The sequence below is a fragment of the Dasypus novemcinctus genome, chromosome 7 (assembly GCF_030445035.2).
Source record: "Dasypus novemcinctus isolate mDasNov1 chromosome 7, mDasNov1.1.hap2, whole genome shotgun sequence".
Taxonomy (NCBI): domain Eukaryota; kingdom Metazoa; phylum Chordata; class Mammalia; order Cingulata; family Dasypodidae; genus Dasypus; species Dasypus novemcinctus.
Genome location: NC_080679.1, coordinates 36,158,387 through 36,183,003, shown reverse-complemented (window position 1 = coordinate 36,183,003; position 24,617 = coordinate 36,158,387). Strand labels below are relative to the sequence as shown.

The 24,617-nt window shown below is 38.3% G+C and overlaps 1 pseudogene; it reads left to right on the top strand.

Moving 5' to 3' along the window:
• Window positions 1–24,617, top strand: part of LOC101439798 (katanin p60 ATPase-containing subunit A-like 2) — a 79,003-nt pseudogene that overhangs the window by 3,585 nt on the left and 50,801 nt on the right.

Sequence of the window (24,617 nt, the reverse complement as noted above, 5' to 3'; positions counted from 1 at the left end):
ACTTATTAGGAAGCAGCCCTTCCATTCAAACAGAATGGAAGGCAAAATTTATAGGAACATATACAAGACGATTGCTAAGTATTGTTTGGTAAGATGACATAATTCATTTGACGATTGCTACTTTTCCAGGGGAATTAAAAGCTAGGCATCAGCTGAGCATGAAATCAAACTGAAGGAGGAGAGAGAATGTGTGAAATTACCATCTCAGAAAGAAAGAAACTCACTTCTCTTGGGCAGTGTTTTAGGTTTGCTTAAAACATGCTAGGTGTCCACTTGGGTTTTGTGGTCATGTGTAAATTAAGACCAGAAAGCATGATAATGTATTTTCTCTAGCCATGCATAGCTCCTTGGGTATAGCTATGGTAGATGAGGCAGCTATTTGGATTTAAGCAGGGTGTTTTTTTTTTTTTTTCCATTTAAATATGATAGAGAAGGTCAAGAAAGTTAAGAGTAAATGCAAGGAAGAGAGTTTAATGCTAGACCATAGAATCTAGGTCGGGAAAGGAAGAAAGCAGAGATAAACATTTAAAAAATTATAGTACTAATACTAGGGATTTGGGGCACAAATGGTTTTAAAAATTGCAGTTTTAGAGGTCACTAGAGACAGTAATATAAAAAATGAGAAGAATGGTGTGTGGAAAAGACCACAAAATCAGAATTTGGGAATAGGACTTTGTCATTTCTAAGAACCTCATTGCAGCAACAAAGGAGGGTATGTTCAGTTCTAGCTGATGGCCACAAAAACCTTTACTTTACATGCAGGTGTAACCTATATTCCCCACTGAGAACTGGCTTGTGGTCAGAAAGGGAGGAGTATAGGAGACCTGTAGGAAGGGAGTGTGGAACTTGAGTTCATAAGTTTGCAAAGTGCACAACTATTTGAAAGAAGTACTAATAAAATACATTTGAAAGAAATCAGTGACTGTCCAGCAAAACATTTATTGAACCTCTAACTTTTCTCTATAACTTTGGAATTACAGTGCTGTTAAGATGGAGGGACTGATTTCCTCATCCATGGGATACTCACATCAAGATTTGAGAGGAGGTGTAGTTATTGGTGAAGATGAGATCTAGGCACAGCCAGAAGTGGCCACATAATTGATGGGAAAACAATCAATGGTGCTTTGAGGTTAAGTGTTGGATGAAACCTCCATGTTGGATGTTGAAGTCATAAGCATGGCAACAGGAAAGTGGTAAAAGAGGTAACCATTTAGACAAGTGCTAAAAATGGGAGAAAGTAATCGTAAAGTTGTTGACAAAGAGAGGCATAGGGGATTGCATAAGGTGGTGGATGTGTGTCAATAGTGTTGGAGTTTTGGAGGAGAGGGAGAAGTGATCTAGAAGTAGCCCTGAGGCCCAAGAAGGAAACGTTTTCCATCTCTAGCCCACAATAGCTGAGGTGTAGTAAGAGCTACAATGTGTGAAAGCCCGCTTTCAGTTAGAGTAAGAAAGGCAAAGTAATGTTGAGAAGGGTTTGCTTATTAGGCTTTGCTCTTTACAAACTTGAGTTCAGAAGGCTGTAGGAAGGTTGGGGGTTGAGATAGGGAATTGGTTTTCTCTCACTGTGGATCAGTTTTGTGCCAACTGGTGGGCTGCCAGACTCCTCTGAAGCATCAGGAAGGAGGTGCCCCCAAGAAGAGGAAGGGTGCAGCCTATCCATGGGTATTGTGGAAAACAGGCACATTTATTTAGGACAAAGCCAACCCTCTACTTGGGTCCATGCATCATGATGGTACAAACTCTTCTCAGCATCTTCTGCCCCCTGGTCCTCTCCTTTGGAATCTCACATGCTAATCCCAAGGCCTACATCACGACCACACAGGAGATCTTCCTGTATCAGCTCCCTGACCAGCTCCCACAGAACCTAGGGCTCCACCCACATATAGCTGAACAGTACGACCAGTTGTTTGGCTCAGGGGAGGAAGATATGAGTTATGAATGGGGGGAGATTCCTACTTCCCATAATTCTCTTCTCCTAATACTACTTCCTTTTCAGGAACTGTATTTCCTTCTTACAATGGTCAAATAATTTACTCGTCTCAGAAAATTACAGTTTATCTTTCAAGGCAACTTGCAATTTTAAAAATAAATCAATTGCCATGTAATCTTGAACAAAGAAGTTAAAAATAGGGAGCAGAATAAATGAGATCTCTGGAGGACCAGGAGCTCTGAAATAAAAACCAAAAGAGAAGAGGATCAGAATGTATAAACTGGCAAATCACAGACAAAACCTCAATAGCCAATTAATATAAGAAAGCATGTACCTTGAGAATAATAAAAATATATAATTTAAACAGTAAGAGTTTTTTTTCACCTATCAGATTGATAATACCTAGTATTGACAAATGTGTGGAGAAAATAGCATTCTCATATGATGTTGGTGATAAAGTTTTAACATTTTTGGATGAAAGATTGAAATTATCCTTTGCATTTGTGGCAGACACTGTTTTGAAGCCACTGCTAACTCACATGAAGATTTTACATAGACAAGAAAAAGTGGCTCTTCCTTAAGATATTTTATAGCTTTGATCAGAACTTATTCATAATGATACAATTTATGATTATTATGATATGAATAGTGCTCCTAGAATTGTGTAGTGCACAGCCATATGTAACATCCTTACCCAACATTTCTCTTATTTCTTGACTGCCTCCCCAATAGCTTTCTCAGCTTCTCTTGTAGTTTCTGATTAAAGCATAGATTGTAGGGGGGAAATGCTCTTCTTCTCACCTTCTATTTGCTTCCTGCATGGACGCTGCTGGGTATGGATGAGATATTTGCATCTACTTCAGCCATCTTGTCACTAAGAGGAGAAAGCAAAGAGAATTGCAGAGATGCCAATCCAGGATCCTGATATTGTTGAACCATCTCAATATTCCAGAACCATCTCCAATTTTTTGTAAAGACAAGTCGGAAATTAATATCTTTTTTTTGTTTGTTTAGACACCTGGTTGTAGCTGAAAGTATCTTAACTAATCTTTGTATCTCAACACCAGAGATTTATTCTATAGAAGATATATAGATTAAAAAATGTTTATTGCAGCAGTATTTGTGAGAAAATGAAATTTGTAATAAAATGAAAAGAAACTAAATGTCCAATAATTGGGGACTGATGAACTAAATGTAGATCATTCAACAATTGAATTCTATTCAGTCATTAATCAGACTGAGAAAATTCTGTGTACTGACAAGAAAGACCTTGAGGACACATGCTAAATTTTTTAGAAAGAAAGAAAGAAGGAAAGAAGACAATTTTTAAACAGTGTATTTCCCCTTTAGTTTATAAACAATGGACTTAGGCATATATAAGTTACTGGAAATGAAGAGAGCAGGGAGAGCAAGTGGAGAGGGTGTTGACTCCCTGGCAGCACAAGCAGCAGCCAGTCTGGGCCCTGGAAATTTTCTAGGCAAAAAACCATTTTGCAATTATCCAGGGCATACCAGAGAAACATAAATATTAGAAACTGACCTTTGGAAAATATACAGCACCCCCATATTTCAAATATATGTTTTTTTGTGACGCTTCCTAAGAATAATAGCATGATTATGTGATTTTTATATTTTTTCAGAGAAGATAGTCTGTTAATTTAAACAAGCACACACATAATTGAGCCTTATGACTTTAATAAATTTTTAATAGTATTAATATGTATACCTTTTTTTGAATCTTGAAAATTACTGGTTGCAATTGTAACTACTATTTGTATAGTATTTTATGGTTTACCCCTCTCCTGTATATCTATTCTAAATATGCATATAAATTGATAACAAAGAAATTCACAAGCTCTCCTTTGATTCTCAAAACTGAGTGCCATTGAGGGTTTGTTCTTGTTCCCACGACTAGTTAGTGGCAGGGACTGAAACGGCCCAGGCCTGCTGACTGTGGACATTGATAACTTTCTAGGGCACCACATTGTTGGTTCAGGGCTATCACAACCATCTCCAAATGTTTATTCATGTCTTCATGTCTTCATTCATTCATTCACATTTATTGAGCTGTTTTCCATGAATGAGTGCCCAGAATAAGTGAGAAAAACAAGGTCTGCACAATCTAACGAAGTGCTCAATGTATGCCCTTAATTGTATAGTGATCATCTCCTTATTTCTGCACAAGGAGAAAATAAAACAGCCATGACTAGAATTCTACCCTGGTCCAGTCTCAGAGCAGCGTGGTGTTTAAGAAAATGCATTGTGATTTTCAGTTCCCAAGGGACATTAAATGGTGTCTGGTTCATAACTGACAGCAAGATCTCCTAAATTCCTGTTTTCCCTTCTTACAGTCTCTCACTTCCCCAAGCTGCTATGGAGAATACATCTCTTTCCAAACCTTCCCTTAACTCTCCTCTTCCACTCTTGGGAGACCAGGTGTGACTCAATAGTTTTCTCTCTTTCCTCTGTGCCCCACACTTCTGTCTCTTCCTTCATCTTCCTCATATTAAAAGCACAAATCAGGTGAAAACCATAGGACTTTCCTTTCCTTACAGGGATGGAGGATATGTCTTATCCTGTGCAGACAAGGACAAAATTCTCACAATTCTTGTCCCTTACCATAGATATTTGACAGCATCCCTATTAAGCCTAAGGCAGAGCCTCTTCCTGGATGAAGCATGAATCGTGTCAAGAGTGAAATAGCAACTCTCGAAAGTGGCTCTACCAGAGCGAAATTGCAGAAATCTTTTCCCTGGAGGCTCACAAAGAGCTGCACTCCACAAAGGGACTCTGGACCTCAGGGTATTATTGGTCTGGTAGGATGAGCTCTTGACAGGTTATTATAATATGAATGAGTAAATAGCATTGCTGAGATAGGTCTTTGGTCTAAAGGAAAAGAACACTGAAGTGCTTGTGAGTCTTGCTTCCTAAGTTCTGAGCCGTTATTTATTTCCCCTCTTTGCAGTAGCCTGGAGTGCCTATAAAATCCCAAGTGGTAGCAGAGAGTCCCGGGCATTTAGACAATGCCACCAGGTGCATTATGATTCACAGCCTAATTGGATCCCACTTCAAGGTAAATATTATATAATCAAAACGTAAAGGAGACTAAATTAGCTATAAAATTGTGTTTCCCAGGACACCCCTTGCAATTTCATGGGCAGGGAGAATTTTATGTTTATTCCAAAGTGCCCATTATCCACACACATGATTTTAGATCATAAATATCAAACTTAATGTCGATTGTGTCATTATTTCCCCCTTTCTTCCTACACTCTTATCTTTTTAGCAACACAATTCTTTTCAAAAGGAAGCTTGCAAGTAACAAGTAATGTCCCAAATATAAAGCAGGTAAGAAGCAATGAACATTACTCCTTAGTTTAAAGAATTCTAATTTGGGTGAAAATACATCACTTTTAAAGAACCCCAGAAAAGAAGGAGTACGGCTCGAATGGAATGGGAGTTGAAGTAATTTGGGGCTGTAAAGAGAGTGTGTGCCTTCTTGCTCTTTCTCTCTTGCCCAGATGGCTGGACTCAAAGGGTTTCAAGGTGGGAGAGTTGCAAGAAGGATGCTACTCTCTGAGTAACCCCTTGGAGTAGAGAGGTTTAGGAGGACCACTCAACTGATATCAGATTGTGTTGTGAACATGAAATGTAACATTTTTGTCTTTTATGCTACTGAGATCTTGTGGTTTATTTGTTATTGTATTTTAGTGTAATCTATTCAGACTAATATAGGCAGAGATTTCTGACATTTCAGAAAGGAAGACTCAATGTTTTATTCATTGCATAAGATTAAACAGTTATTAATGCAATAGATCAGAAATGCAAATAAACTACCTAAACCATTCAGACCTGCTGCTAAAATAATCTAAATATCTGCTTGTAGCCCAAATAAGTCTGAACTAACTTAGAATTTCGGAAAAACTTCAGGCTTTTCCCTTTACACATATAATATACCTCTTTAAGTTATTAAGCCTGAAGGCAAAGCCTTTTCAGTTTTAAAATCTTTTCTTTTACGTGAAAAGGACAAATCAAGAAGCTCTGATATGTCCTCTCCGCATAATAGGCATCTAGCTCTTCATCACATCTTACGGGTTGGTGTGGGGGGGGTTGTGCCCCAGTCCCTCACACGGAGAGCGCTTTTTCTAACTATACTCTGGTCTGGGTCTCATCTACGGGTATGAGAAGACACACAAAGAAACAGTAGGATGACTCTTCATCCTGATTTCCTCCGCTGCTCTCCACTTTCTCAATTACTATAAATAAACACACATGTCATCATTCCTTTTCTTCAATGAATGTTGCCATCATTACCATCATTTTCACCCTAACCCTTTCAATATCTGGTCAAAGGCAGTTGCTATGGATTAAGTCATGTCCCCACAAAGAAAAATTAAGCCTAACCCCTAGACCTGTGGATATGAACTCATTTTTCAAATAGCATCTCCAAAGATCCTATGAGTTAAGATGAGGCCAAGCTGAATCCATGTGGACCTTAATCCAATGACCAGAGTCTTTATAGGGAAAGGAAATCTGGACACAGGAGTAGGTTGAGACAGACGGGAAGAGACAGCCATGTGACAGGCAGAGATGGAGTTACGACTGGTTGGCAATTCACTACCGGAGTACTATAAGCTTCAGAGAAAGCAGGGTCCAGCCAACACCTTGATTTTGGACTTCCAGCTGCCAAAACTGTCAGACAATAAATTCCTGATTTTTAAGCCATCTGTGTTATTTACTACAGCACTGGTAAACTAATACAGCAGTGTAAGAGAAACTAGAAACCAAGCTCATTAAAATTAGGCCTGTTGGAAGAGGGCAAAACAAACCTTCATTAAGACATTGGTGGGAAGAGAATTTGGCTCAACTGATAGAGCATCCACCTACCACATAGGAGGTCTAGAGTTCAAACCCAGGGCCTCCTGACCTGTGCAGTGAGCTGGTCCATGCAGAGTGCTGATGCATGCAAGGAGTGCCGTGTCATGCAGGGGTGTCCCCCACATAGGGGAACCCCATGTACAAGGAGTGCACCCTGCAAGCAGAGCTGCCCTGTGCAAAGAAAGTGCAGCCTGCCCAGGAGTGGCACCACACACACAGAGAGCTGATGACAGCAAAATGACACAAGAGACACAGATTCCTGGTGCCGCTGACAAGAATGAAAGTGGACAAAGAAGGACACAGAGAGCAGACAACGGGGGTGGTAGGGGGGAAGAGAAGAGAAATAAATAACAATAAATCTTAAAAAAAAAAAGACTTTGGTAGTGACATTATTTTTCAGAGACCCAGAACAAAGTCTTGCTCAAAAGTGTCAAGCACTGATTGAATTTATGCCAAAGGAAAGTGAAGACAAACTATACCTTGGCTATTAAAGTGAAGAAATATAATACTAAAATTTAAATGAGGAAAATGAAAAAAAATTTTACTCCAAAGAAAAAACTTTAAACTTCAAAGAAATGTATTTAATAAGATTGAGAATAAAAATGTTTTGCTACTTACTCTATGTTATGTGTGTGTAAAATATTTTTATGGGTGCGTGCATGGCTGACACCAGAAATTCCTTGATCCCAAGGCCTTTGTGGTTTTCTTGTTTAGACTATAAAATGAACAGATATCCAAATGATATGAAAACATTCCAGAAGAGAACAGATGCACCTTGATATGTCTCTATATACTCCACAGTATAGGCGCAATCAATGTTAATCCAGCTGTAATCATTGAATATTCTTTATATACCTGAAATTATTAAATTTTCTGGTGAGGGCTGAGCGGACCCATGAGTTGTTATAAACTTAACTCCTGACTTCAAGGATTTTGAAGAAACCACACTAAAACCACTGAAACAAATAAAAGCCAATTGGATTGTGTTGGTGACACATTAATGTGAGAGAGCAGAAGTTGGTGAAGAGCCCAGGAGTCTGATGAGGGTTCACAGGGGAGGAAGGCATCCTTCTCCTCCTCCCTGCCTCACCTCCCTATTAGAAACATTCTCATACATTTTAAAATATTGAGGCTTTAGGTGCAGATAGGACACTGACCCAAAGAAATGTCAAAAGGAAGGTGCCTCAAGCTGAGTTCTTGTTACTGCTTGCCTTGGTCAGTTTACCTGCTGCCAGCTTGCATGACCTACAAAGAGTGAGACTTCATCCCTGGAGTCCTTTTCTCTTGCCCAGACCACCCGTTTTAAAGTCTTAGGGATTCTGAAAATGATTTTATATAGAAAAACAACAATGCCATAGCACTTCACAGTTTGGAAAACTCCACCATAGAAGACAAAATCCAAACTCCTTAGTTTACCATTCTAGGCCCTGTAAAATCTGTCCTCAATTTATACCATCAAACTTAGTTGCCCAATTACTACCAGCAATTAGTGCTGTTATGGTCAGGGCCCTGAACATGCTCCATACACTTCTTTTCTGAACATTACCTCATATAATTTGTTCTCTATGACTAAAATATTCTCCCACTCCCCTCTGCTTATATAAATCCTACCCAGGCTTTATCCAATCCCATTTCCCCTAGTAGCCTCATTTTCTCTAGTTGTTCTGCAGCTTCTCTGACTTCTTCCAGCCATATACTCAGTCCTTGTTTGTAAGCCCTACTGGACTCTTAGCTAAGGTGATAAAAGAGGGTGGCAAATCCTTTGACAATTTACCACCAAGAAGTAGGCTCTACTTCCCCTTCCTTTGTATCTAGGTTGGTATGCTACCTCTTTGGCTGATAAAGTATGGCGCAAGTTAAGCCATGATGCTTCCAGACATAGCTTTTTAAAAATTAATTTATTTTACAAACACCCATATCCATCAAACATATTGTTTTAGTTTGCTAAAGGCTGCCAATGTAAACTACCAGAAATGGGTTGGCTTTTATAATGCTTTTATAATGCTGAGACTGTGAAAATGTCCAAATCAAGGAATCATAATAGATGCTGTCTCAACAAAGGTTGTCTGTTGACAGATCCTGATCTGCCTTGTGGCAAGACAAAATGGTGGCGAGACTATGCTTTCTCCTCCAGGCTCACGTTCTCCCTGAACTCAGCTGTGGGTAGCCAAGCATATGGCTCATCTCTTCCCAGACTAATCTCTTCAGCTTCAGGCTGCTCTGCTGATTCCAAGCTCTTTCTGGCCTTTCTCTCAGCCTCTCTGGGTTTCTCTGTCTTTCTGTGGCTAGATAATCCTGGCATCCTCTCATGTGATGGGGTAAAATGGCAGCTCTTTTTCTCTGTGTTTTTGCTTTCAGTTCTCTGTTTATATAAAACTCCTCTAGCAAAGGAACTGATATCCACCCTGGGTCATGCCTCCCTGAAATAGTCCAATCAAAGGCCCTAAAGTGATCTAATCAAAAGGTCCCACATAAAATAAGGTTACATGCAAAGAAATGAGTTAGCTTAAGAACATAGTTTTCTGGGATCTACAAAAGACTCAAACCAGCACACAAACACTCATCCCCCCACCTCATATCCTGGTAACCTCTAGTCTACTTTCTATCTCTGCAAATTTTCTATTTCTAGACATCTCTTATAAGTGACATCATACAATATTTGTCCTTAAATATCTTGTTTAGTTCACTGAGAAAAATGTTTTGAAGGTTCTTTCATGTGACAGCATGTCTCAGAAATTCGTTTTTCTTATGGCTGAATAGTACTCCATCACATGCATGAATCACCTTTTGTTTATTCATTCATGTGTTGATAGACATTTGAGTTGTTTCCTCCTTTTGGCTATTGTAAATAATGCTCATGTGAGCATTGGTGTACAAGTATCTATTTGAATGTGTCTGTTTTCAGTTTCTTTGGGTCTATATCTAGAAGTGGAATTGCTGGGTCATATGATTATTCTATATTTCTGGGGAAACACCATACTGCTTTCCACAGTGGCTGCACTATTTATATTCCCAATAACAATGCATGAGGTTCTGTTTAAGTTTCCTTGTCTGTTCAAGGTTGGCTTAAACAGTGGGAATTTATTACCTAATGGTTTTGAGGCTAGGAGAAAGTCCAAATCAAGGCATCATCAAGACAATGCTTTCTTCCTAAAGACTGGCATTCTGGGGCTGCCTCGTGGCTATCCTTGGTCCTTAGCTTGTCATATGGAAAGGCACAAGGCAATGTCCCTGGCCTCTCCCTTCTCTTCTAGGTTCCATTGACCTTCAGTTTCTTGCTTCCAGTGGCTTTCTTTTCATCTAAGTTTCATTCTGCTTATAAAGGACTAGAGCAGTAGGATTAAGACTCATTCTGATTGAGGTGGGCCACAGCTTAACTCCCATAACCTTATCAAAAAGTCCTACTTATAATAGACTCACTCCCACAGGAATGGATTAAGTTTAAGAGTATGTTTTTCTGGGATACATATAGCTTCAAACCATCACATGTCCCAATTTCTCTGCATCCTCTCCAATACTTTTATTTTCCATTTTAAAAAATAATAACCATCTTTGTGGGTATGAAGTGGTATCTCATTGTGGTTTTGATTTGTACTTCCCTAGTGGCTGATGCTGTTGAACATTTTTTCCATGTGCTTATTGATCATTTGCATATCTTCTTTGGAGAAATATCTATTCAAGTCCTTTGCCCATTTTTAATTGGGCTATTTGTCTTTTTTGTGTTGTAAAATTTTCTATGTTTTAGACAGTAAGCCCTAATTTGATATATGGTTTGCAACTATTTTCTCTCATTCTGTAGGTTGTATTTTTACTTTCTTGATAATGTCTATTGATGTACAAAAGGTTTTAATTTTGATGAAATGGAGTTTATTGTTTCTTTAAAAGCTTAGCTTTTAAGAGCTTTTGCATGAGTCTCTTGGAACCCTGAGCTCTCTTATAGGAAGTCTATTTTTTCCTAAAGAGACTGTGGACAGCCCTTAAGACCACATGGACAAGGAGAGTAGCCAAGCTGAACCCTACTTTCTATCTGGCCCTGCAAATGCTCCAGGCCTATGATTGAAGTTGCCCTAGAGACTCCCAAACTGGATAATTTTTGCAAGCTGAATGGTGTTGAGTGACCCAGGCTGCCACAGGTCGCAGGAGAATTACCTAGTCATACCCTTTTCAAATTTCTAACCTGATATATAATTCAAGGTTTTTATTTTTAAGCTGCTATGTTTCGGGGCAGATTGCTTGGTAGCAATAGATAATCAAGGCATAGCATTTTAGGTTAGTATCTCTTCTCTTTCATGAAACAGGGCAAATATTTTTGTTTTTTATTTCCCATAGCACCTAACACAATTGCTGTCTTTAACAGGAACACTAAAGAGTTGAAAGATTTTTTTTCTTCCCTTGTTCCAACCCAACTCCTGAAAGGCACGAAGTGGTGTAGCTATAAGACTAAAGAATGCACATGGCACTGAATCAGGTATATTAGTCAACCAAAGGGGTGCTGATGCGAAATACCAGAAATCTGTTGACTTTCATAAAGGGTATTTATTTGGGGTAGAAGCTTATAGTTACCAGGCCATAAAGCATAAGTTACTTCCCTCACCAAAATCTGTTGCCAAGTGTTGGAGCAAGATGGTTGTCAATGTCTGCAAGGGTTCAGGCTTCCTCTTCCTCCTAAGGGTCCATGGTCCAGCTTCTTCCAATATCAGCTGTAGGCTGGGATAAGTCTTGTCTCTCCTGGAACTTGTTTCTCTCCAGGCTCAGCTGCTGTATTCACTCCACAATGCCAGCTGTCAACTATCAGGCAAATGGCTCATCTGTCTTCCCAGTTCTCTTCCATGTCTATGGAGCCATCTCTATTCCTCTGTGTTTTTCTCCTGTGCTCCAGCTCTAAAAACTCCAACTAACTCCTCTGCCTTGTCATTTTCTCTGTGAGCCCCTGCCCACCAAGGGGGCTGGAACTCAATATCCTAATGATGTGGCCCAATCAAAGCCTTAAAAATAATTTAAACAAGCAAAAGTGAAACCTTTGAAGTTACACAATCTAATATGCCCAGAGGAACAGTCCAGTTTACAAACATAAAACAATATCTCTTTTTGGAATTCATAAACAATATAAACTGCTACATCAGGAATAAGCTTTATTGGGACTTAAGAACAGGAAAGACTCTACAATGGCAGCCAGTCAGAGAATGAAGTTAGCTCTCTGTGAAGAGAACGAAAAATGAGGGATGATATGAGGTGTTTCAGAACAAGGGCATTCCATAGGGTATGAGAACATGGTTTCTGCTAGGGTCATGTGAAGCATGCACATGGGGTATGGTGATGTTTTTACTATGCTCATTGGAAGGACATTTACCAAGGATTTTTACTGCTTTGGGAAGATTACAGTTTATGATACCATATATACATTCCCTCCCCTCTGAAAAAGATGTTAACTTTAACTGATGTCTAGGTCATGCAGGTGGTTACATGCCAAGGACTTAGGGGGAATCCCTGCATCCCCATAATCCACCCCCACCCAGCAGCCTACATTGACCATAGGACAAGCATTGTATTCACATTCCACAGCAACAGTATAATGGGCAACAGAATAATAGGAGTCTCCCATTAAAAGTTAATAGACCTATAAAAAAATGTCACCAGGACCAAGAAAGGAATTAAAGCAATCAGATAGGGGGTCAATAGCTAATTTATCAATGTGCTGCATATGCTCTTGCATATGATTTAGAGTTTGCGAAATATTATGAGAGTGATCAGGAATATAAATACAACATTGAACATTAATGAGGGCACAGGCCCCACCTTGTGATGCAGTAAGAATATCTAAAACCATCCTATCTTGAATACTACCTTTTGTAGTTGGGTAGTTTCTCCATTTAGTAAGGAAATTGCTACTTTGAAGTCATTAAGGACTTGAGCAGTGTGATTGGCTAAAGCCAGAAAGTTTTTATCAGTGACCATTGTAATTCCACCTAGCACAAAAATAGCCAAACATAGAAGTACCAGGGGGCATGCTTTACTCTATATCTAGTCTTGAAAGTAAAATTACACAACTCAGGGTAACCAACCCATATCATGGATTCCCTCTTGTCATTCCATGCAGAGAGGGGCAATGTGATCTAGGATAACAGACTCAGTCATTAACCATTGTATTAGTTAGCCAAAGGGGTGCTGATGCAAACTACCAGAAATCTGTTGGCTTTTATATAAAGGGTATTTATTTAGGGTAGATGCTTACAGTTGGAAGGTCATAAAGAGTAAATTACTTCCCTCACCAAAGTCTGTTGTCATGTGTTGGAGCAAGAAGGCTGCTGGTCTTTGTGAGTGTTCAGCCTTCCTCTTTCTCTTAAGGCTCCATAGTTCCAGCTTCTTCTGATCTCAGCTGTAGGCTGGCATAAGGCTTGTCTCTCTTTCCAGAGTTCATCTCTTTCCAGGTTCAGCAGCACTGCTCACTCTACATCCGGTGTCCAAAAAACCTAAACTCTCTGTGTTTTCCTGCTCTGTGTATTTACTTCTCTGTCTGTCTTTGAACATCCCTTTATGTAGCCCACAAAGGGGATATTTGGTGGGAGCTCAAATGGAGTCACCCTAATGATGTGGTCAAATAAAAACCCTCATCTTGATTTAATAAAGTAAAAGTGAAATTGCTGAATCTAATACAATCTAATGTGCACAGAGGAACAGACCAGTTTACCAACACAATCCAAAATCTATTTTTAGAGTTCATAAACAATACCAAACAGCCACACCATCTGAAACCATTATAAAAGCATATCCTAATGAAGGCCTGGGCTTATTCACTTACAAGGAAAATATATGTACAATTATAAGTCTCATTGAAAAACAGCAGCTGGATTTCAGTCTTAAATGAGGTCTTATTCCAAACTTGTCAATGGGTCATATTTTGCCATGCCAGCAAGGTGTTCCACGTTGTCCAATTTGCAGGAGTTGTGGTCCAAGGAAGGCCAGTAGTATACGAGGATGGTAAGTTAGTGCAAACCCAACATTGGGTTTGATTGCGGGCCTGGGTTACTGCTGAAGTCCAGTGTAGAAAGATACTGGCTAGGGAATTATGAGAGAAAGGAAAGATGTTCATGGGGAACAGAAAGGGGTAGATCATGCTGGTCAAAGAGTATGTGAGTAATAGTTTCATTAGTAGATAAGAAAGTAGCAGGTAGAGGAGTCCTATGAGGAGGCTTCCAATACCATACATTTTCTTCTCAATTCTATGAGTTTTTTATGGTGACTATCCATAACCATAGACTATATATAGTTACATCATCTCTAGACAAATTTCACCATTTACTTAATGCTACCTTTGGCAATACCTTCTACAACTTTCTATATTCATTTAAACCTTGTCTTACATATTTCCACTTTGATTTTATGAAAACCAGCCATCTTATTTTAGGACAAAACACATTCCCTTAAACAAACTTATGAAATTTTAGTCAGCATTGACTATGAATTCACTTCCACAAACATTTTACTTCTTTTCTATATCCATTTAAGTCTCATATCCCTTATTCTGTTCTGTGAAGAAAAAATAACTGTTCATTTCAATTTAGGCAAAACCAATTTTATATTTTGGTACTGGGGCTACCACTGAGCCACATTGTTTCCCCTGAATTGGTTTTATTTTATTTTATTTTTTTTCTTGCTGTTTGTTTTTAGGGGGCACCTGAGACTGAACCCAGGACCTCCCATGTGGGAAGCAGGCATCCAACCACTTGAGCCACATCTACTCCCCAAAACAATTTTCAAAAAAAGAGGTTTGTAATAATTTCCTTAGCCAAAAACTTAAAAATTTTTATTATCTTAAAGATTTAATGCATATAATGTTAATTTAGGACATCACTCAATTTCATTAAACACAAACTTACAATTTTTATCATCTTAAAAATTTTTAGTACATTTAATGCTAATTTATTTCATTAGTATTCTATAAACCTAGGGAGATTACACCCAAGCTAAATAATATTGGAGCAATTATAGTTTATGCAAGAGATGTTATTTTTTCTTTGCCCTCCACAGGAGGCTCAAACATCTTTTTTCTTTCTTTAATAAAAGTCTAAAATTGTGATTAACCTTAAAAGCATACTGACTGCCATGTTCTGGAATATATCATAATTGTTTAATTTGTTTTAATTTAGAAAAGATCTTCCCATAGCTTTCAAGGACTTTACTTACTGAAATTTGGTAGTTGGATTAATTGCCCTCATTTTAAGACTGTTAAAAGGTTTAAATTGGGAAATTACAGGCCAAACTAGATTCTTAATTCCACGGCCTAGTAGATAAAAGTTTTAAGCTAGACTTACATTTCTCTATTTGTCACATCTAGCTCTTTCCCTTTAACTCTTTTAAGAAATTTCATTAATTAATTTGCTAGTACCATCCCGAGGTATGAAAATATACACTGAGCAAATAGATAGACACAGAGAGTTAGACACAGAAACACACAACTCACTAACATTACTTATAATTTTTATTCTCCTACAAAATAAGTTTAACCATAAAATAACATTATATTCAAAAGATCTCTTAGAAGGCTGATTATTCTAATCTGCTCTGTGACTATGCAGTTTTGCACAAGAATTTCATTCTTTTTTAATTACTGGCATATAACCAAATCATTCCCAGTGCTTTAAAATACAACCGCATAATTTTTCTTTACTTCAGAGCTTTACTTATTTATACAAGGTTGAGGCTACACCTGAAGTAGCCATAAACAAAGGTAAATTAGTCTAAGATTACCATCGCAGCAGTAGGTCTAGGCTAAATCCACCCAGTAGTAGCAATTTCAGATATTATCCTTTTGCTGTTTTATTATATAAAGACATCTATAGAATGATCTTAACTCTTAGGTACAGTTTCTAGTAAGTTTTTACTTCAAAACAAATTGGGTGCTTTCATTTATTAACTGAGCAACTTAACCGTTTTATTAGTAACATTAATGTTGCTAAGTTTTTCCACTTCTCCAGTAGTTAAACAAATTCTATTAGCTCCACTAGAACCAGGGTGCAAGGGGTTAACAGGGTTGTACGGAATGTTTTCCCTGTCTTAGTTAACCCTTCTCTCAAAAGGCAGATTTGTCTTTGAGACAATCTGCTATAGCTAATTGCCAACAGCAATGACCAGCTGACAGCTGTGCCCCATGCCTGCTTTTTAATTTTTAAAATTTATTTTATTTTTTACTACTTATTTATTTTTCTCCCCTCCCTCTCCCCCTCCCCCCAGTTGCCAGCTCTCTGTGTCCATTCACTGTATGATCTTCTGTGTCCCCTTGTATTCTTGTTGGCAGCACTGGGAAACTGCGTGTTGCTTTCCTTGCGTTATCCTGCTGCGTCAGCTCTCCGTCTGTGCGGGGGCCACTAAACTTCATAATCTTCTGTTCTTGCCGCATCTGCTCTGCTCCCATCGGTGGTTTCGAGGTTGTCCCCGTACTCTCGAGAAGTTCCAAAACAGTCAAGAAAGTGGATGATCCCATATTCTGTCATTGGTTCCCACTCATCCAGGAGGGCAGCCACTCCTCTTCACATGGGTGTCATAGGCCAACGTGGGACTTCCCCTGCAGATTCTTCCTTTCCAGAGCTCATGATTGCTTCTGCTGGTGGTGCTTCGGTCTCCCGGCTGGTGGCTCGCCAATTATTCCAACCCAACTCCTGAAAGGCACTAGTTGATGCAGCTGCATGCAGCACTGAATCAGGCATAAGTTTTATTGGGACTTATGAACAGGAGAGACTCTTCAGTGGTGGCCAGTTGGAGAATGAAGATAGGGCTCCTCAAAGAGATGAGCAAATGAGGGGTGATATAAGGGGTATCGGAACAAGAACATTCCATATGGTATGAGAACAAAGTTTCTGCTATGGTCACATGAAGCATACACATGGGGTGGGTGGTATTTTCACTACGCTTGTGAGAAGAATATTTATCAGGGATGCTTACTGTTCTGGGAAGATTATAGTTTACATCTATATATTCTCTCCCCTCTGGGGATGGTTGTAAATGTTTAACATACATCTGGGTCATGCAGGCCACTATGTGCTGGGGACTTGGAAGGGGTCCCTGGGTCTCCACGCCCCTTTTTTTTGTCATTTTTCTTTACAATTTTTACAAGATACAAATGCGGCTTTCTAGCAGTTGTCATACCTTTCTTCCTCAGGTATCAATTAAAAGTTAAAGCAACATGTCCCATCCTTCTCCTTTTTATGATTTGACTATTTTAATTTCAGTTTAATAGCAGTCATTTTGAAAAAAACTATGGTAATGTTAGCCAAATATGATCAGGAAACAGGACCCTAAATCTACATTTTATAAAATCTTTTAAATTTGAAAATAAAAGTAACATTCATGCATTACGCCCCTTAATTTTTAGAGGTTTAAAGAGTATTAAATGAAAGTCCTCTCTGCCTCCTTAATCTTATAACCTAGAAATATCCAAATTTAGGTACCACACCTTACAATTTTTTATTTTTTAATGATTACTTATATATCTCCACAATTTTATACATATGTATATATGTACATATGCTTTTTATTTTCACAAAATGGGATCATGCTATACTCCAGATCTATTGACTGTGAATCTTTGAGCCTGGGATTGTGGAATCTGCATTTTTAACAAGTGCAAAAATACTGTAAGAGGTACTTACCAAAATTAACATTTTAATAGTCAGATCTAAAGACAGAATCCACTCCCTTAGAAGCAATGAGTTATCATTCAGTGAAGTATTCATGCGTAGGAAGGATATATATTGTAGAAACAAATTAAGCATCAAATGGCTTGTTCTTCCTAGTTCTGAAATTCTGTGATTATTTTTTCAACTTTGCATACTCACTGTGTATGACAACTCCAAGACTTGGCATATGTATTAGGAAATAATAAGTATTTAAATTGCTTTCTCTGTGTTAGACAGTCAGTTCAGTGTTTTGCCTGTATAAACTCATTTAATTTTCACAACAACTCTGGGAGATAATTTTTATTACCCATTTTATAGTTGAAGAAACTGAGCCACAGAGATTTTAATTAACTTATCCAGTGTAACATAACTGGTAAATTGCTGGGTCTGAGTTTTAAAAAGTAGTTAAAAAAATAACAGAGCTATCATTCTCAGCTGTTATATGGTCAAAAGTAGTAACTGAGGTAATGACCCCAGGAAGTCAAAACAGTATTATATCATGTGATTTCTATTTTTTAGAAATCACAAAATTAGAAATAATTAGAGTTAATATCCTATTTTTAAAAAAGCTTCAGATTATGTAAATGTTACATAAAAATATAGGGGATTCCCATATACCTCACACCTTCCCCCTCCCACACTTTCCCCCATTAACAACGTCTTTCATTAGTGTGGTACATTCGTTACAATTGAAAAACACATTTTGAAGCATTGCTACTAACCATGGTCTATTGTGGTCTATTGTTTACATTATGGTTTACACTTTGCACTGCACAGTTTTATAGGTTTTGACAAAATGTATCTGTAATTGCAATGTCATGCACAATTCCAATGCCCCCCCAAATGCCCTATGTTACACCTATTTTTCCTTCTCCCTTCCTTCAGAACTTCTGGTGGCCACTGCATTTATATCAATGATACAAGTTTTTCCAATGTTAGACTTATCATAAGTCTACTTAAGTCCATAGTTACATTCCCTGCTTAAGTTTGTTCATTCCTCAATCTTGAGGATTTTGGAATGGTAATGCCCAGTATGTTTCTTACTGAGCAGGGGGTTAGGTCCTATGGGCCAGATGGATGGAACTGTTTTGCTTGCAGTTGTAGATACTCTGTTTATTGAGATGGTTTTATCCATCATTGTCCTTTTGTTTGTTGTGCTGGGTGAGTCCAATGAATGGGAGAGTCGGTGTTGCAAGTCTTGCTGAGATTCGTGGCACAACGGACATCTGAACAGACCAACGATTTAAGTCTCTGGGACATACATTTAATGAGTATAGTACTAATTATAGGTTCAAATATAAGGGGCAGAAGATTCATGTGTAGGGAAATTGTAAATGAGTCTAACTCTGATTGGGGAGCATATATTCCAAAGTAAGGCCTACTGACAGGGAGCTGAATTCCTGAGATTGTCTGCCCTGCCTATAGTGTCTAGATGTCTCTAGAGTTCTCAGGAGCCCCACTGCTTGAAGCAGTGTTTATTGTGGCAATGAGATCCTGCTGAGACATACATAAACGTAACCTCTGGAATGAACTTCTGTCTCACTTTGAAATCTCTTAGCCATAAAAACTTATTTGTATTTAATATTTCCCCCTTGAGGTGGCAATGCTAGTTGACACTTGGTAATAATCCCGTGGTGCCAAGGAGGCTCATCCCCGGGAGTCAGGTCCCATGCTGGGGGTAGGTAGAGCATTTATATGCTGAGTTTGGCTTAGCGAGAGGCACCATTTAAGCAACAAGGAGGCCTTTAGGTGATAACTCTTAGGCAACATGTAATACTAAGCTAAGTTTCAGTTTCTTGAGAAAAGGTTCATCAGTAAAACCATTGATATCAAGGGTCTAGTGTATTGTTTTGTTCTCCTTCACTAGGCAATACCCATATACTGGGGGGATTCTTACTGCTCTGTTAGAGAATGTAGCAGGCTTTCCTGGGATGGGAATTCAATATACTTTGGTTATTGTGTGGGTCTCCACCCACCAAGACAATGCCCAACAACCACTTGAACATAATCATATGCCACAGAAGCATGCCTCAAGTGCACCTCTGTTTCCTCACCTGCCCCAAAGAAAGTGGTTCTTCAACAAATTGCATCTGAGACTCCCTCACACTGGTCCAAGGTAATTCTAGTTCCTTAGATCGGGAGTATGCCTAAGATTATGTTTCACAGAGCTCCACAGGTGATTGAGATGAATATTTGTGGTGAACATAGTTCCCAAGTTCCTTCCAACTATACAAATTCTGATTGTGGCCAGTGAAAGATCTGGGGAACCACATAATTTCTTTGTCTCTCCAACTCTCCAGTGCTTTCCCTTTTCTCCTACTCTTCTTCCTCTACTTCCCAAACCTCCATCACCCAAACCAGAGGAAGCATATGGCCATTTCCAACCTGGATATCAAGGAGACATCATCCTTGTATACATGCTTTTTCCCCCCACCTGCATGTGCTTTTTTTAAAGGGGTAACTTGTGGACTTAGTCGACTTTATTCTACTTGTGGTAAATCCTTCTAGATCTATGGATCTGAGGTAAGAACAGATCCCCCCAATAGAATTTTAATACACTCATTTTTCATCATTCTAATTTATAACAATATATTGTTAACAAAGTAAATTATAATGTTTCAGTTGGTATAACAAAGATCAGGTAATTTTCTTATCTTGTGCCTCATCCTTGATTGCTGCTTTTTACTGGTTGAGATACATGACAGTTTTCAGTGGATTGATGACCCATTATGAAAAAGAATAATTTTCCCTAGTTATTTTTTATGTAGATAAGCTTAGCCTTGCTGTTTTATCAAATTGTTTATTTAAAAAAATCAGTCTACTGAGTCATTACTGCAAACCTTTGCCAATTCATCATCACATTATGCAAAAATTTTTTAAAAATTACTATTCAGAACATTGATTCATGTTTTATTTCCAAAGAAAAACTTAAGACAGCAATATTTAGAGATAGAAATCAAAACTCATATTTTGAACTATCTTGTCTTTCAAAAAGTCCTCCTTTTCTCTTTCTGAATAGTAAAAGACATATATTTTATGTAAGCACTAATTATATTCATCTTCAGGAAGGGGAGCACCTACGTCTATACCATGCTGGAGGCTCAGTGTTGGACACTCCTTAGCTCAACTTCCTAAGGGAGTCTGAGCCAAGCCACCGATGAGTTGTTTTAATGAATGTGGCCACTGTGTTCAGAGATCTGCACAGAGCATTGCATTTCCCTTGAGCTTCCTGCTTGCCACATTCCTAGGCAGTCCTGATCCTTTGGAGAAAGATGCCCATTTAGTTGGGTTACATCTACTTAATGCAGCAGAATTGGCGAAGGGAGTGAGCCTCAGTGCTTTGGAGGCTTCACGCTCTCTCCTCCTAGGAACTCCAGGGATTCTGTTCATAAAGAGATGGAGAAGAAGAGGAAAGTCAGACTGTAAGTTATCCATCCTCTGTCTTGCTCATGTCACAGGAGGGTATATCTATACAATCAAGCTAATTTGTACTTCCATTGTTCATGGCAGTAGAGGAATAAATGGATGTGCCTGGAGTATTTTTAGATTCAAAATCAGAAATCACTTGTGACTAATGGTAGAATAATTAAGCTTATATAGTAAATTGCAGAGCTTCTGCTGTCAAGCCAGCATTTAGACATAAAGCTCTTTCAGAAGCAATCTGCTAGTCAAAGAAGTGGGACTGCAATTAAGGAGGGCCATTAGAGCCTGTGTACACTAGAGAGTAGCAAGACAATGACACTTTCTGAAAGGTCTGTGAAATTAGGTCAGTACTTTCAGATTTAATTCACCAGGGCCTTCTAGGCCAGGAGCCCTGATTGCCAATTAAGATCTTATGCTGATACTTACTAGCTATTGAGAAAAGGGATGAAGAACTTCTAAAAATTGAATAGCTAATGCTATTCTTGAACCGTGGTGGGATATTATCCATTTGCCTTTCAGTGGCTGTGACAATAAAATCAATTTTTCTCCTCTTGAATTGTGTGTAAGAAGCAGAACAAATGATTTTTGAATTGCCCAAAGTTGTTCCTATTTACTGTTTCATACTTTATTGATGATTACATATATGTTTACCAAATAGATAAGCAAATATTGTTCTTATTTTAAAGAAAGAAGTATTGTTCCAGTATCACATGTTTTCATGGTATTTAGTGGATCAAAATGCAGGGTTGGAGGCTTCTATTATTGTGTAAAGAATATAGCATGCTGCTCTTTGAGGAAGAGCAGATAGCTTCGTAAAGGAGTAGCAGAGAGGACTGATCACCCAGTCAGTAAAGCTATGAACATATTGATCTAGTAAGTAGTTATTGTGCCATAGTGGAGCTTTTTTTCCCCTTATTTGCTTAATGGTCTGAAAATGTTTGCATTAATCCTCTTATTCATTTCTGGCTGTATAGGGATTTGTTCGGGGAAGCTGTGAATGGGGTGAAGACATAGTATTTGTGGTAGACAGAATTCTCAGATTCCCCCACAAGACTCCTGCCCCCTGGTATATAAATCCCTCACTTTGAATGTGGGTAGGACTTGTGAACATCATGGGATTTCACTTCCATGATTAGGTTATGTTAGTGGCAAAAGTTAGGAGAATTTGCATATGTAATTAAGGTCCTGAATCAGCTAATTCTGAGTTAATAAAAATGGATATTATCCTGTGTGGGCCTGACTTAGTCAGGTGAAAGTCCTTAAAAGCAAAAAAAAAAAAAAAAAAAAAAAGGATGTCTTGGGGGAGTGTATAGAAATTATTATGAATCCAACTGAAACTAGAAAGATGAATAAGCTTGCAAAAATATGTGGTTGACTGAAAACATGGATTATATCAGTAATCATGGCAAATATAAACAAACTTATCTACTAAAAGAGACTATCATGCACAGTAAGTAAAGAAGTGCATCTGACACAAAATGACACAGACTTGTCAAAAACAAAGAGGATGCAAAATTCCATTTCTAACATTATGGATGACTTCCTGCTTATAGCAGTTTGATGTTATTTACGAATTCCAAAAATATATATTGTATTATGTTTGTAAACTGGTCTGTCAGGGTTTCACTTTTACTTGATTAAATTGTGAGTAGGGCTGTAATTGGGCCATGTCAGTAGATGCCATAGAGAAAATGATAAGGCACAGGAGTTAGTTGGAGTTTCTGAGCTGGAGCCCTGGGAACTAAACACAAAGAGAAGCAGATATGTGAAGAAAGAGAGGAAGAGGGAGCCTCCAGAAGAGAGATGAGCCATTTGCCTGATAGTCTACAGCTGACCTTGTGGAGAGAACAGACCAGCTGAGCCCAGAGAGGAATGTGCCCTGGGAGAGAGAGGAGACTTATCCCAGCCTACAGCTGATATTGGAAGAAGCTGGGACCATGTAGCTAAGAGAGGTAAAAGGAGCCTGAACCCTGACAGACATTGGCAGCCATCTTGTTCCAACTTGTGGAACCAGACTTTGGTGAGGGAAGTAACTTATGCTTTATGGCCTGGTAACTGTAAGCTTCTACCCCAAATAAACACCCTTTGTAAAAGCCAACAGACTTCTGGTACTTTGCATCAGCACCCCTTTAGCTGACTAATATACTGCTCTAGAGGAAATATGTAAAAGTAGCCAAAAATCTAATGAATTACCAGGAAAAACTGACAAAATTCTAAATCATAATGGGAAATTTAAAAACATCTCTACCAAACAATGTTGGATTAAGCAGATGAAAGATTAATAAGGGTACAGAATATTTGAACAGCCCTCCTAGCTGTATTGCTTTTGCTATAGTAACTCACCGATGGTGTAAGCACTTTTCTGTTGCTGCACATCCTCTCCAATGTACATTCACATAATGGAATTCTGTATAAACGACAGAGAAATAAATTTGTCTTTATTGCTTAATCTCCAAAATAAATGTTGGCTGAAAAAATACAAATCGTGGAATAATACATGTGTTGGTTTTATATTGCTGTATAGCATATTTATTATCACACAGATTCCAGGAAGGTCAGGAGTCTGGACATGGCTTGGCTGAGCCTTCAACTTAGGCTCTCAAAGGTTGTAATCAAAGTGTTGGCCAGAGCTGGGTCTCATCTGAGGCTCAGTGTTCTTCTATTGTAAGGTCACACACATGGTTGTCGGCGGAATTAATTTACTTGCAGCCCTAGAACTCATGACATCTTGCTTTTTCAAGAACAACAGGAGAGGCTGTGACCTCCAGACCCTCTTTTAATGGAATCACCTGATGAGGTCAGGCCCACACAAAATAAGTTCCCTTTCAATTTTATTCAAAGCTAACTTATATAACTTGAATCGCATCTTCAAAATCTCTTTATCTTTGTTCAATGTAACAGAATCATGAGAGTGATTTTCCATCATATTCAAAGGTATTGCCCTTAACCCAGGGGAGGGAATTATACAGGGGCATGAGGTTTCTGGAGGTCATTTTAGCATTCTGCCTACCTACCATAGCACATAAATTATGGTACCACTTAAACATTTTAAAACCATTAAACATGCTATGTATTTTTTATGGATCAATAGCTATGTCGTACAATGTATAAAATGTGCCAATGAATAATAAACACTAACTTGTTAGAATGCTTTCCTCTGAGAAAGTGGTTGAGAATGAAATTGGGGGAGTGACCATAGTTCATTTCAACTTTATCTTTAATGTTTAAAATTACAATAAAAATATCTGGGAAGAATATGGCAAAAATATTAAAATTTGTTAAAACTAGTTGTTGGATATATGGATGTTCATTATATTAGTCCCTAGGTATGGCATATTTATTGATATCTATATTTTTATTTATAGGTAATAAAAAAACCCCAAAAGTATGTTTTCTTGGCCGTTTGTTCCTTGAGTAAAAGAAATTAGGAAAGTTGTGCATAAATTGCCTAAGACGTCTTAACTCCTAGAAATCAGACAAAAGAATCTTAAACAACAGTGTTTTGCTGTTCCATCTGTTGTCCAAGGTAGATGCTAAGCAGTGTAGAAGTAAACTGTTAAGGAGAGACCCTAGGAAAAGTCAAACTATGATAAAGACGTCTGTATTAGTCAGCCAAAGGGGTACTGATGCAAAATACCAGAAAATGGTTGGTTTTTATAAAGGGTAGGAGCTTTGTGGTAGGAGCTTACAGATACCAGCCCATAAAGCATAAG